At 39.7% G+C, this 10,177-nt stretch overlaps 1 protein-coding gene across 2 annotated transcripts in view; it reads left to right on the top strand.

Annotated features, from left to right (window-relative positions):
• Positions 1–10,177, top strand: part of ADCY9 (adenylate cyclase 9) — a 124,702-nt gene that overhangs the window by 7,975 nt on the left and 106,550 nt on the right. The gene's annotated exons all lie outside the window — the stretch shown is intronic.

Raw genomic sequence — 10,177 nt, 5'->3', positions numbered from 1 at the left:
AGCCCCCAGACGCGCAGGCGCAGCGGCCATGGCTCACGGGCCCAGCCGCTCCGCGGCATGTGGGATCTTCCCGGACCGGGGCACGAACCTGTGTCCCCTGCATCGGCAGGTGGACTCTCAACCACTGTGCCACCAGGGAAGCCCCCGTTGGATTTTTAAACAAACCTTTCCCCGGGTGTGATTTTCTAACGTCATGAATTGGTCATTTGGAAAATTATGGTTTCTTGAGTTATGCAGATCTTCCAAATGTTGACAGAAGCAAAGTCTTTAAATATAGGGACGATGTCAGCTTCACAGTGGCAGATAAAAGCTTTCCAAAATTCTGGTTTTCACTTGAACGTTTGAGTTTCATCCTTGGCAACAAATACTGTCAGTTGTTTTCCTTGAAGCGACAGACTCATTTCATTCATTTTTCAGGAACAGTCTGCCAGATACTCAAGTCTGAGTGACCATAGTCTGTCTGTGGGTCAAGTATAAACGATGTTCCATCAAAAAAGCAGCTAGTTCAGCTTGCAGCCCAAACAGGTGTGCAGATGCTTTTGGTGACAACCAATCACATCAGTGATCTGGGCGGTGCTGTTCCCATGTCATCCCACAGAACGTTAAAGAGACACGTACTCGGGCTTCCCGGGTGGCGCAGTGGTTGAGAGTCTGCCGCTAATGCAGGGGACATGGGTTCGAGCCCTGGTCTGGGAAGATCCCACATGCCGCGGAGCAAGTAGGCCCGTGAGCCACAATTGCTGAGCCTGCGCATCTGGAGCCTGTGCTCCGCAACGGGAGAGGCCGCGATGGTGAGAGGCCTGCGCACCGTGATGAAGAGTGGCCCCCGCTTGCCACAACTGGAGAAAGCCCTCGCACAGAAACGAAGACCCAACACAGCAAAAATAAATTAAATAAATTAATAAACTCCTAACCCCAACATTAAAAAAAAAAAAAAAAAAAAAAAAGAGACACGTACTCAAGATTTAACACAATTATTCGATTTTACTGCTTCATCAGAGGACATTCTTAAGTGCAAATGACCGTTTTTTCCTTCTGCAAGTGTGTGGTGGTACAGAGCTCACTGATGACTAGCACAGTTTAGTCAGGCACCAGCAGTCTTAACCACCTTTGCTTTTGTACCATCAAGGCCAATGTCAACACTGAGAAAGGCAAATAATGTCTTAGTGTTATTATGAAAATAGTTTTGATCTCACAGATGCCCTGTAGAAGTCTTAGGGACCCATGGGGGTCTGCACACCGCACTTTCAGAACTGCTTCCCTAAATGGTAAGATAGGAAGAGTGAGGGTTTTGTACCTACTCCCCAAACACACATTCTCATATAGATGGGACAGTTCACACTGGAATTAGGATAGACGTGTGACATTTATTGTGGAGGTAGCAAGTGACTTCAGTTCATACATTTACTTTTTCTCAAAAAAATCCTTTGTGATTCTGCCAGATCTCTGCTGCTGGTGTTGAGGGGTCAGGATGAAGACTGTCAACTTTGTTTTTTGACTTATTTTTGCCGGGCTCCCCCTTTGGCAGAATAGTATAGCGGTCCTGTGCGTGGGTTTTGGTTTCCCATACATTTGGATTCATTTCTCATTTCTGAACTGTGGAACCCTTGGGCAAGCTAGGAATGATAGCGCCTCTGTCAGAGGCCTGTTGGGAGACTCAAACGAGATGATTATTCAAGTAAAGCACTTATTAGCATAGTGACTTGATTGCAACAGGCGTTCAATAAATAATAACCAACTCTTCTGCCTGGGGAGTCACGTTTTGTATTGCACTCAAGGGTGTTTCTTTTTTCCGGCACTCTGTTTGGTGCACATCTTGCATAACTGGGTACTGAAACCCAGAACACACCAGGGACTGTGATTGTGTCAGTTTCTCGAATGAAAAAGGGCAAGTGTCCAAAATACAGAACACCAATAACTTGCCCTAGTTAAACTGTAGCTGCCAGGTTTGGTAGCTTCTTTACTGAAAAACTCTAGGGAGTTTAGGCAGTATTGTTCTTGGGCTGCTTCTGGTCCCCAGAGCTTAGAGGTACTTAAGATGATGTGACCCTTGATAGTTGAGAAATTATGGGAAAATCTTTAGCTTTGGGACTCTGGAGATATTGGACGACGTTTACACCAGAGTAGTTAGTTACTCAGCTCTACTGTATTCTGCTGTAAACTCATTTATTTATTAAATAAGTATCAAGTGAGTTTCTACTATTTGTGAGGCCTGGACTAGGTTCTGGAGATAGAGCTCTGTGCCCTCTTAGACCCTACAGCCTAGAAGGGAAAGTAGCCATTCATCAAATAATCACCTAAACAAATGCTCTATACAAAAAGGGCTGGAGATAGGGAGACTTACTATCTCCATTTTATAGGTGAGGGAACTGAAGCACAGAGAGGTTAAGTAACTTGCAATGGTCACATAGCTAGAAGAAGCTACTAAGTGGTGGAGCCAATATTTAATCCCAAAGGACTGTATTAGAAAACATTGGTCCCCGCTTCATAGAATTGTTTTAAGGATTTAAAGAGAAAATTATATTAAGTACTTAGAAAAGTACTCGGCACATAGTAACTCTCCGTAGAGATTAGATTCACCAAATAGCGTTACTGAAAGTGGGGACAGTTTTCTTAGTAGCAGCAACAACAGAAAAAAAACTATACCTTTCTTCGTTCAGCTCTTTCCTGTTCAATGTTTTCAGGCACGTTGTTATCTCAGCCATTGTGAAATCTTAGGATCTTGGGGACTGTGTATGTTGAGAAGTTTGTGTACTATTTCCTTGATTCTTTCCCGTTATCCACCAGTTTTCAGGCTGAGTTGGTTTCTTAACATCTTGTGAAGGTGACCAGTGGCTTTTTTCAAGAATCAATATAAACTCTTGGATTTTAGCTTCTTTAGTGTATTTCACTCCATTACAGATATCATTTTTTTTTTTTTTTTGATGCTCAGATTTTCCTATCTTGGGCCCTGAGAATCCTTTCCAGTTGGCCCCTGAATCCTTTTCATACAAACTGGCAGTGTTTGTACTCATCGAGTAACATTTTTATGAAGTAGAGAAATTATAGGCATTAAAATCTCATTAATTCTGTTTGTCTGGTATGTTTGTTTAGCGAGACTGAGGTAAGGTTTACCCTCTTTTTTGAAAAGAAAATTAACAGTATATGCATGTTTGTATGAAGAAAGAGCACTGCTGAACAAATGGTTTGTGCTTTTTCAAGCTCCTCAGAAGCTTTAATTTACATTCTTACAATTGACAATTATAGAGCAATGCAACATATCTGTCTCTGGTATCTTCCCACTAATGCCTGTTGAGGGACAGGTGCCTGTGAATGTTGGTAAATAAGGATAAAGAACAATAAAATGAAAGAAATCCTAGACCAAAATGTAGATCACTTGTTTGCAGACTGAAGTGTGCCCCCAGCCTGTCGAGCCCCATCCCCCAGGACAGCTGTGAAGGGTTCCAGGAGGCCCAACTTCAGGAATCCCCTTCACAGGAACATTGTTCTGAATAGTGATTCCTGGAATGACTGCCCTGCCACTCTCCTTTCTGTCTTGTATAATGTGCATTTGACTTACTTATTTTGTTTCTGATCTGTCTCCACCCCACTGGAATGTGTCTTGAGAGCAGGAATGTTTGCACATTTTATTTACTGCTGTATTCCTAGTGCCAGAAACATAGCTGGCATATAGCAGATGCTCAATATTTGTGACATGAATGAATGAATGAAGAATAACCACAACCCAGACATTTACATGGAACAAACCAGAAAGGAGAGGGAAAGCAACAACTGGTTTTCCAGGAATAGTTGAGTGGTTAATTAAATAGAGGCTACTGGTAGGATCATTAAAGAACTTAGGGAAGGAGAGGGGAGAGTGCCCGAGAGTGTGAAATGGGCCCATGGGTGTGGGACAGTGGGCAGTCCCGGGCTCCCGGGCTCCTGAGTTCTTCGGGGAAGGCCACCGGGCAGGAACTCAGAGGATTAAAAACCCAAGTGTTTATTTAGGGTTCAGGAAATACGGGGTTGAATGGCTTAGTTTACGCAATCATTTTTAAGCTTTTTAAAACGGAGATTTCAGGAAGTATATTTATCTTTAATAATGCTGTAGCTCCTTACAATTCCTATTTGATTATAATTTATGCACATGGAAAGCCAGCATACCCTTTTTTCGGCAAAGCTCCAGCATAATCTTTGTGCATAATTTCCAGGATTTTTATGTAATGCTGTTAAATTCTGTTCATTTTTTTTTTCCTCCCAAAGAAAAATGTGCTACTGAAATCAGCTTTTAGATATTTATATTTGTGTTTGAATTGTATGGGAAATATTAACTTTGGTTTTTTACCACGTAGTTTGTAGAGAGGAAGAAAACCCACATGCAGGTGATTTATATTCTTGTTTATGGATATCAACATACAATATCCCGTTAAGACTTTGACATTTTAAGTGAAAGAGACGATTGCGCATTGATTTAGTTCTGCCCTATTAAGTGTTAACGTCTCAAGTGTGGATTATACTGCATTCTGTAACTTCATAAACGAGTTCTTTTCCCCAAGAGAAATGCTTCTTGTGGTCATTAATGTTAATTTTTGTTTTGTGAATGAGCTAAAACCAGGGAAGGGTGATGTTCTGAAAGAAAAGTACTTTTATAGAATTATTGTTTGAAAAAATAAATTTGTTCAGTAGATTAGCTTTTCATCTTGTGATGTTTTCTCCACTAACTAGTTAAACACTTTCGGGAAAATAATTTAATCTCTCTGTCTCAGTTTCTTCCTGTTTGTAAAATGTAAAGTTTGAACTAGATGCGCTTTAAATCCCCCACCCTTCTCTAAGAATAGCTGAGCTTCTGTGACTGGAACATAGTACGCGTTCTTCATATGAAAAACTGGTTTCTTCTTCATTCATTTGTTTAAACTGTGAACCCTTATTTAGATAAATTTAGCATATGGAAACTCAGATTTACCTAACCGCTAAATTGCGGGGCATGGTGAAATTCTTAATGTTCTAAAGGATTCTTTACTTCCTTTAAATATAAGTAAATAAGATGGAGTTATAGAAGTATAATTTACACATTTTTAAAATCATATTTGTTATATAAAGCCAGGGTATCATTAGAGGAAACCCATTTTATTTTGAAAGTTTGGGAACTACTTTTGAAATGGCTTGGAGAAAATGTGAAGTGATTAAATTAAAAAAATGTGCTTCAGTTTCTGTTTGAACATTACTTTGGAGAGATATTGGAAGGTTAGTTGCCAGTAAGATGAATTTCACTTGTGTTGGCAAGTTTTTCACTGGCAGGACAGAGCAAATACTGGATTAATAATGTTCTTACCGATTATTCTGTTAATAAAAGACTCACTTGCTCCTGACGGTGAGTTCCTGGATCTGCTGACTGTATAGTTAGTATGCCAGGGTCCTATGTATTTACTGTGTAGTTAGTGTGACTTTAGTAGCCCCCAAATTAATACACCTGGAAAGTGTCTAGCTTAGGCCTCTTAATTAGAAATTAGAGGTCACCAAATGATAAAAGGAAACCCTTGGATTTAATTATAAAGGATTTATAAAAGAAATTGAATGGTTTTCTTATCCTTTCTTACAAATAGCAAAGCATAGCAAAGCAGCTCATGGAAAGTAATATAACATTTTCTGTGATTTGCATGGCTGGTGAAACAAAGTGAAAAGGAAAAACACTCTACTTTGTTCTGAAAGACAGCGTTGACTCTGGGTACATATGTCATCTGACCTGAGAGAGAATTTCACCTCAACAAAGGCCCAACTTGTGAAACTGTAGCTTCCCTTAGAGAAACTGTTATTCACAGCCCGTTGGAGTCATATGTTTTCTACCAGCTAAGGCGACTGACTCAGTGTGTCAGTAATTGCAGGAGGTTAAAAACTTTTGGAACACCATGCAAACAAAACATTTCAAAGGATTTTTCTGGTCTCTAACACACATTTCATAGTGACTTTCTCAGCTGGAATAACTTAATTAACTCTGTGTTCTTTCTGGCTCCTGAAAGAAATTGTGATTTATGAACACTTTCAGAGCTGATGATTCTAAGATAACAACTTTGTCCCTCTGCCATTTGAAGTTCAAATGCAAATGTTTGCTTTCATAGCTCTAGTCATGATGTTACTTTATTTAGTAGCTATTAAATTTCCGATTCCATATACTCCCCTGGAGGTGTTCCAGTTTGCACTAAGGTTTCTGTTTCTTTCAACAACATTGGTTACGGTGTGTGGAACTTTCCTGAACAAGGAATATGAACAAGGTTCTTAGAGTGGCTGATTTTAAGCTTTTCTTTTTTAAATAACAGCTCTTTTTGACATATAATTCACATACTGTACCATTTAAAGTATGCAATTCAGTGATTTTTAGTATATTGACAGATGTGTGCACATCACCATAATCAATCTTAGAACATTTTTATCACCCCCAAATGAACCTCTGTACCCATTAGCACTCACTTCCCATTTCCACCTAAACCTCCCAGGCCCTGGCAACCACTAATCTACTTTCTGTCTCTGTGGATTTGCCTATTCTGGACGTTTCATACACATGAAATCATGCAATATGCAGCCTTTTGTGTCTGATTTCATTCACTGAGCATATTGTTTTCAAGGTTACCTGTGTTGTAGCCTGTATCAGTACTTCATCCCTTTATTTGGTTGCATAATATTCCATTGTATGGATAGATCACATTTTGTTTATCCATTCATCAGTTGATGGAAAAGTGATTCTTTTTTCGAAATCAACAAACTGATCGTTTGAAAATAAATTGAAATGATAAAAAACTTTTATTATTTAGTAATATAACTTGACTAAAATATGGCTATTTCATTTTCACTAGTGTTTAGAAGTTTTCCTGAGAGACATGATTAAGTGAGATTTAATACTGAATTGTAGTTTCACATAATCAGTTTAGTTTTTTTTTAACAGCTGTTCTCTTTTCTAAGCTCGATCCATGTTGATTAAATATTAAATTCTCTGATCTCCTTCCTTTCTCCCAGCCAGCTCCTGAATAGACAGCTTTGGGAGTAGCATGTGGTTGACTTTGAAACCAGCCTCATCTGATATGTTGTTAGATATAAAGATCAAATATAGTATTAATAAGTCTTTCTGGATTTGTCAAGTTTTCTGAAGAGCTCAGGATTTCCCCCTTTAGTCAATCAGATGTTTTCCTGATTAAGCAGTTTAAACATTTGGTTTTGTGTTTCTGAAATGTATAAAACACTTTTTACCTTCATAAAAATGAAATATGCCAAATAAAATTTAATTTTCTTGTTGACTCAGTTATTTTTATTGCTTGTTATTTGGCTTTTATTGATATAGCAATTTGACTATAAAAATCGGACTTTTTGCTTTATTTTAAATAAATCAAGATTATTGTTTTTCCAGTTCTTATGTTTTTAAATACTTTTTCTGCTTGCTGTCTTGCTATCAGCTTATGTAGCTATCAGTGTATGCTTTCCTATAACAGGTTTGCTCCTGGTTTTCACTTTACTTCATAAAAAAACTCCCAAATAACCAAGCTCATTAACCTTGCAGATATAGTTTCATTAAAGAGACTAAGAGTTCCATCTTTGTGAAAGTTTTTGGTTGTCAGCTATGTTCTGAATAAGTTGCTAGGTACTGAGTTCAGATGAGTAAGATGTTATGACAGTTATTTTTGTTATATTTTTAAGGGGGAGGAGAAAGGGAAATTTGAATCAAATCTGTGTCTTAGTAAATGTAGCATGTTTTCCACAAGACTGAAGTAGGTTTCTTTTGAGTGTGTAGAGATAGAAAATGGGAATTATAGATTCTATAACTAATGATGAATTAATTAGAATTCATTAACAATTCATTCTATAACTTGTTGTATTATAAAGCTAAACTGTGAATGTTAAATTTGGGAAGTATTGATTGTTGTTGAAATTTACCAGAATTTTGGGAAAGTACTTTGCAGACTTCCCCAGGAACGATCTGGTAAGAATAGCTGATTGTATAGGAAGTGTGTGCGTTGGGCATCCTCTAATACCCTGCCAAGGAAGGAGAGGCCTTGTTTCTTCCTCTTTGGTTTAAGCTGAAGGTGTGCATGGATTTGCAGCGCCCAAATTTAGTCGTCCAGCCTTTAGTATGGTGCTAATCTGTGGTTGCTATTTGTTTTAGGAAGGTCTGTTCTTCCTGAAGGGCCTGGCCAGGTGCCAGGCGCCCAGTGCAGGCCCAGGTGACTCCGAAGTTACCTGATCTGTGCTCGCTCCTCACGCTGCAGGTTACATTCCTGTGTCTGTCAAGCCTATGGAGGCTTCGGCCTTCTGGTTTAGTAAGACTGTTCCCTGAGGTTAAAAATTAAGGTAGATTCAATTCTTAAGAGGATGGGTTGTCAATGTCTTAATTGTCTAGTATTTAACATGTTAATAAACGCCATGTGTGCATCATTTTTCTCTTTAGGAAAGCGTGTCGCCTAACCTGAGGGGTTCTGGTTCTGATCAAATGGGATGGGGCACGTAAGAATGCCTGGTGCGTGGTAGGTGTTTAGCGGATGTTGGTTTTCAGTCTGCCCCCTCCCCCCAACCTGTTTCTTAAGTGTTGAAACCCATGCAGTGGATGGTACCCACCCTCCCCAGCAGCTGTGAGAAAGCGGGGGTGGGGGGGCACAGTGGGAGTGGGTGCTCTAGTGTCAGGTCCCCACCACTGAGAGTCAAGGAGGGAGTCAGATGCAGGCTTCCCTCCTATCCAGACAACTCACCTTTCGTCTTTGGTGCTCACTTGCCCTTTGCATGTTCTTCTCCCCCTGCCGTGAGCTCCAGGCACAGGGGGATCGGGATGGGGATTGTGATAAGGGAGACTGTAAAACCAGATACATGAGAAGCTGGACACAGTGTTTCACAGCACTGGGGCTGTGCAGAAAAATAGAGCAGGGTGAGGACGTAGTCACTGCTGTTCGTGATTTTGTGTCTGGTGGAAGGAAGGTGCATTCATCTCTCTCAAGAGATGTTAATAAATTTTATGGCTCATTTATGACTGTGAACGCAGCACTTGAATTCCCGCTACCCCCTTTTACAGATAAAGAAAAATGTATTTTCATGTGTCAGGTTCTCAGTTCATACTTCTCCACGGGGCATCCTGAGGTGCTCGCCCAGCGTCTGGGATCAGGGGTCAACATTTCTTAATGATAGTCTTTGTAAGACTGTCATGGAAAGTCCTTGGGTAGGGACTTAGGATTGATCTGAACCTGACTGGCTCCCAGTCTAAACTACAGGCCTGGTGATGCTGCCCTAATTGCTTTTATAAACTGACGCTGGGCTTCTCCTACCACATGGAGAACTTTATCAGGGCTCTGCTCTGCCACCCACCTCCTTGCTGTAATCCAACACTTTCCTGATGTTCCGTTCACTTTTTAAAAAATTGATGTGAAATTCACATTACATAAAATTAACCATTTTAAAGTTACCAATTCATTGGCATTTAGTACATTCACAGTGTTGTACAACCTCTAATTCCAGCACATTTTCATGGCCCCAGAAGAAAACCTCATATCTGTTAAGCTGTCTCTCCCCATTCCTCCTTCTTCCCAGTACCTGACAATCACTAATCTACTCTCCGTCTCCATGCATTTGCCTATGCTGGATATTTCGTGTGAATAGATCATATGGGACCTTTTGTGTCTGGCTTCTTTCACTTAGCATAATATTTTCAAGGTTCATCCATGTTGTAGCATGTATTGGAACTTCATTTCTTTTTATGGCTGAATACTACTCCATTGTGTGGATGGACCACATTTTGTTTATCCATTCGTCTGCTCATGGATATTTAAGCTATTTCCACCTTTTGACTATTGTGAATAGTGCTGCTGTGAACCTTCTTTTTTTTTGAGTACATATTTTCAGTTGTTTGGGGTATATGCCTAGGAGTGGAATCGCTGGGTCATAGAGTAACTCTATATTTAACTTTTGGACAAACCTCTGACACTTTTTAAAATGAGAAACTTGTAAGAAGGACCCTCTTATTAGTCACATCTGGCAATCAGATGTTTCAGCAAATGTCCTCTCAGTTGAGAGCCAAGCTGATAATAGGTAGCTATGAATGATGTATCCTGATTGAAATAATGACTTTGTTCCCTGTAAGTTGGAGTGGTATTACGATTAGGAAAAGAACTATCATGTAGATATAACATGTTTAGAGACCTTTTCTTTTTGATAAACGTATGGGTTTTGG

Source organism: Neophocaena asiaeorientalis, unplaced genomic scaffold (genome assembly GCF_003031525.2).
Source record: "Neophocaena asiaeorientalis asiaeorientalis breed wild unplaced genomic scaffold, Neophocaena_asiaeorientalis_V1.1 scaffold254, whole genome shotgun sequence".
Lineage (NCBI taxonomy): Eukaryota > Metazoa > Chordata > Mammalia > Artiodactyla > Phocoenidae > Neophocaena > Neophocaena asiaeorientalis.
Note: the sequence above shows the minus strand (reverse complement) of the source record. Positions and strands in the feature narration are given on the sequence as shown.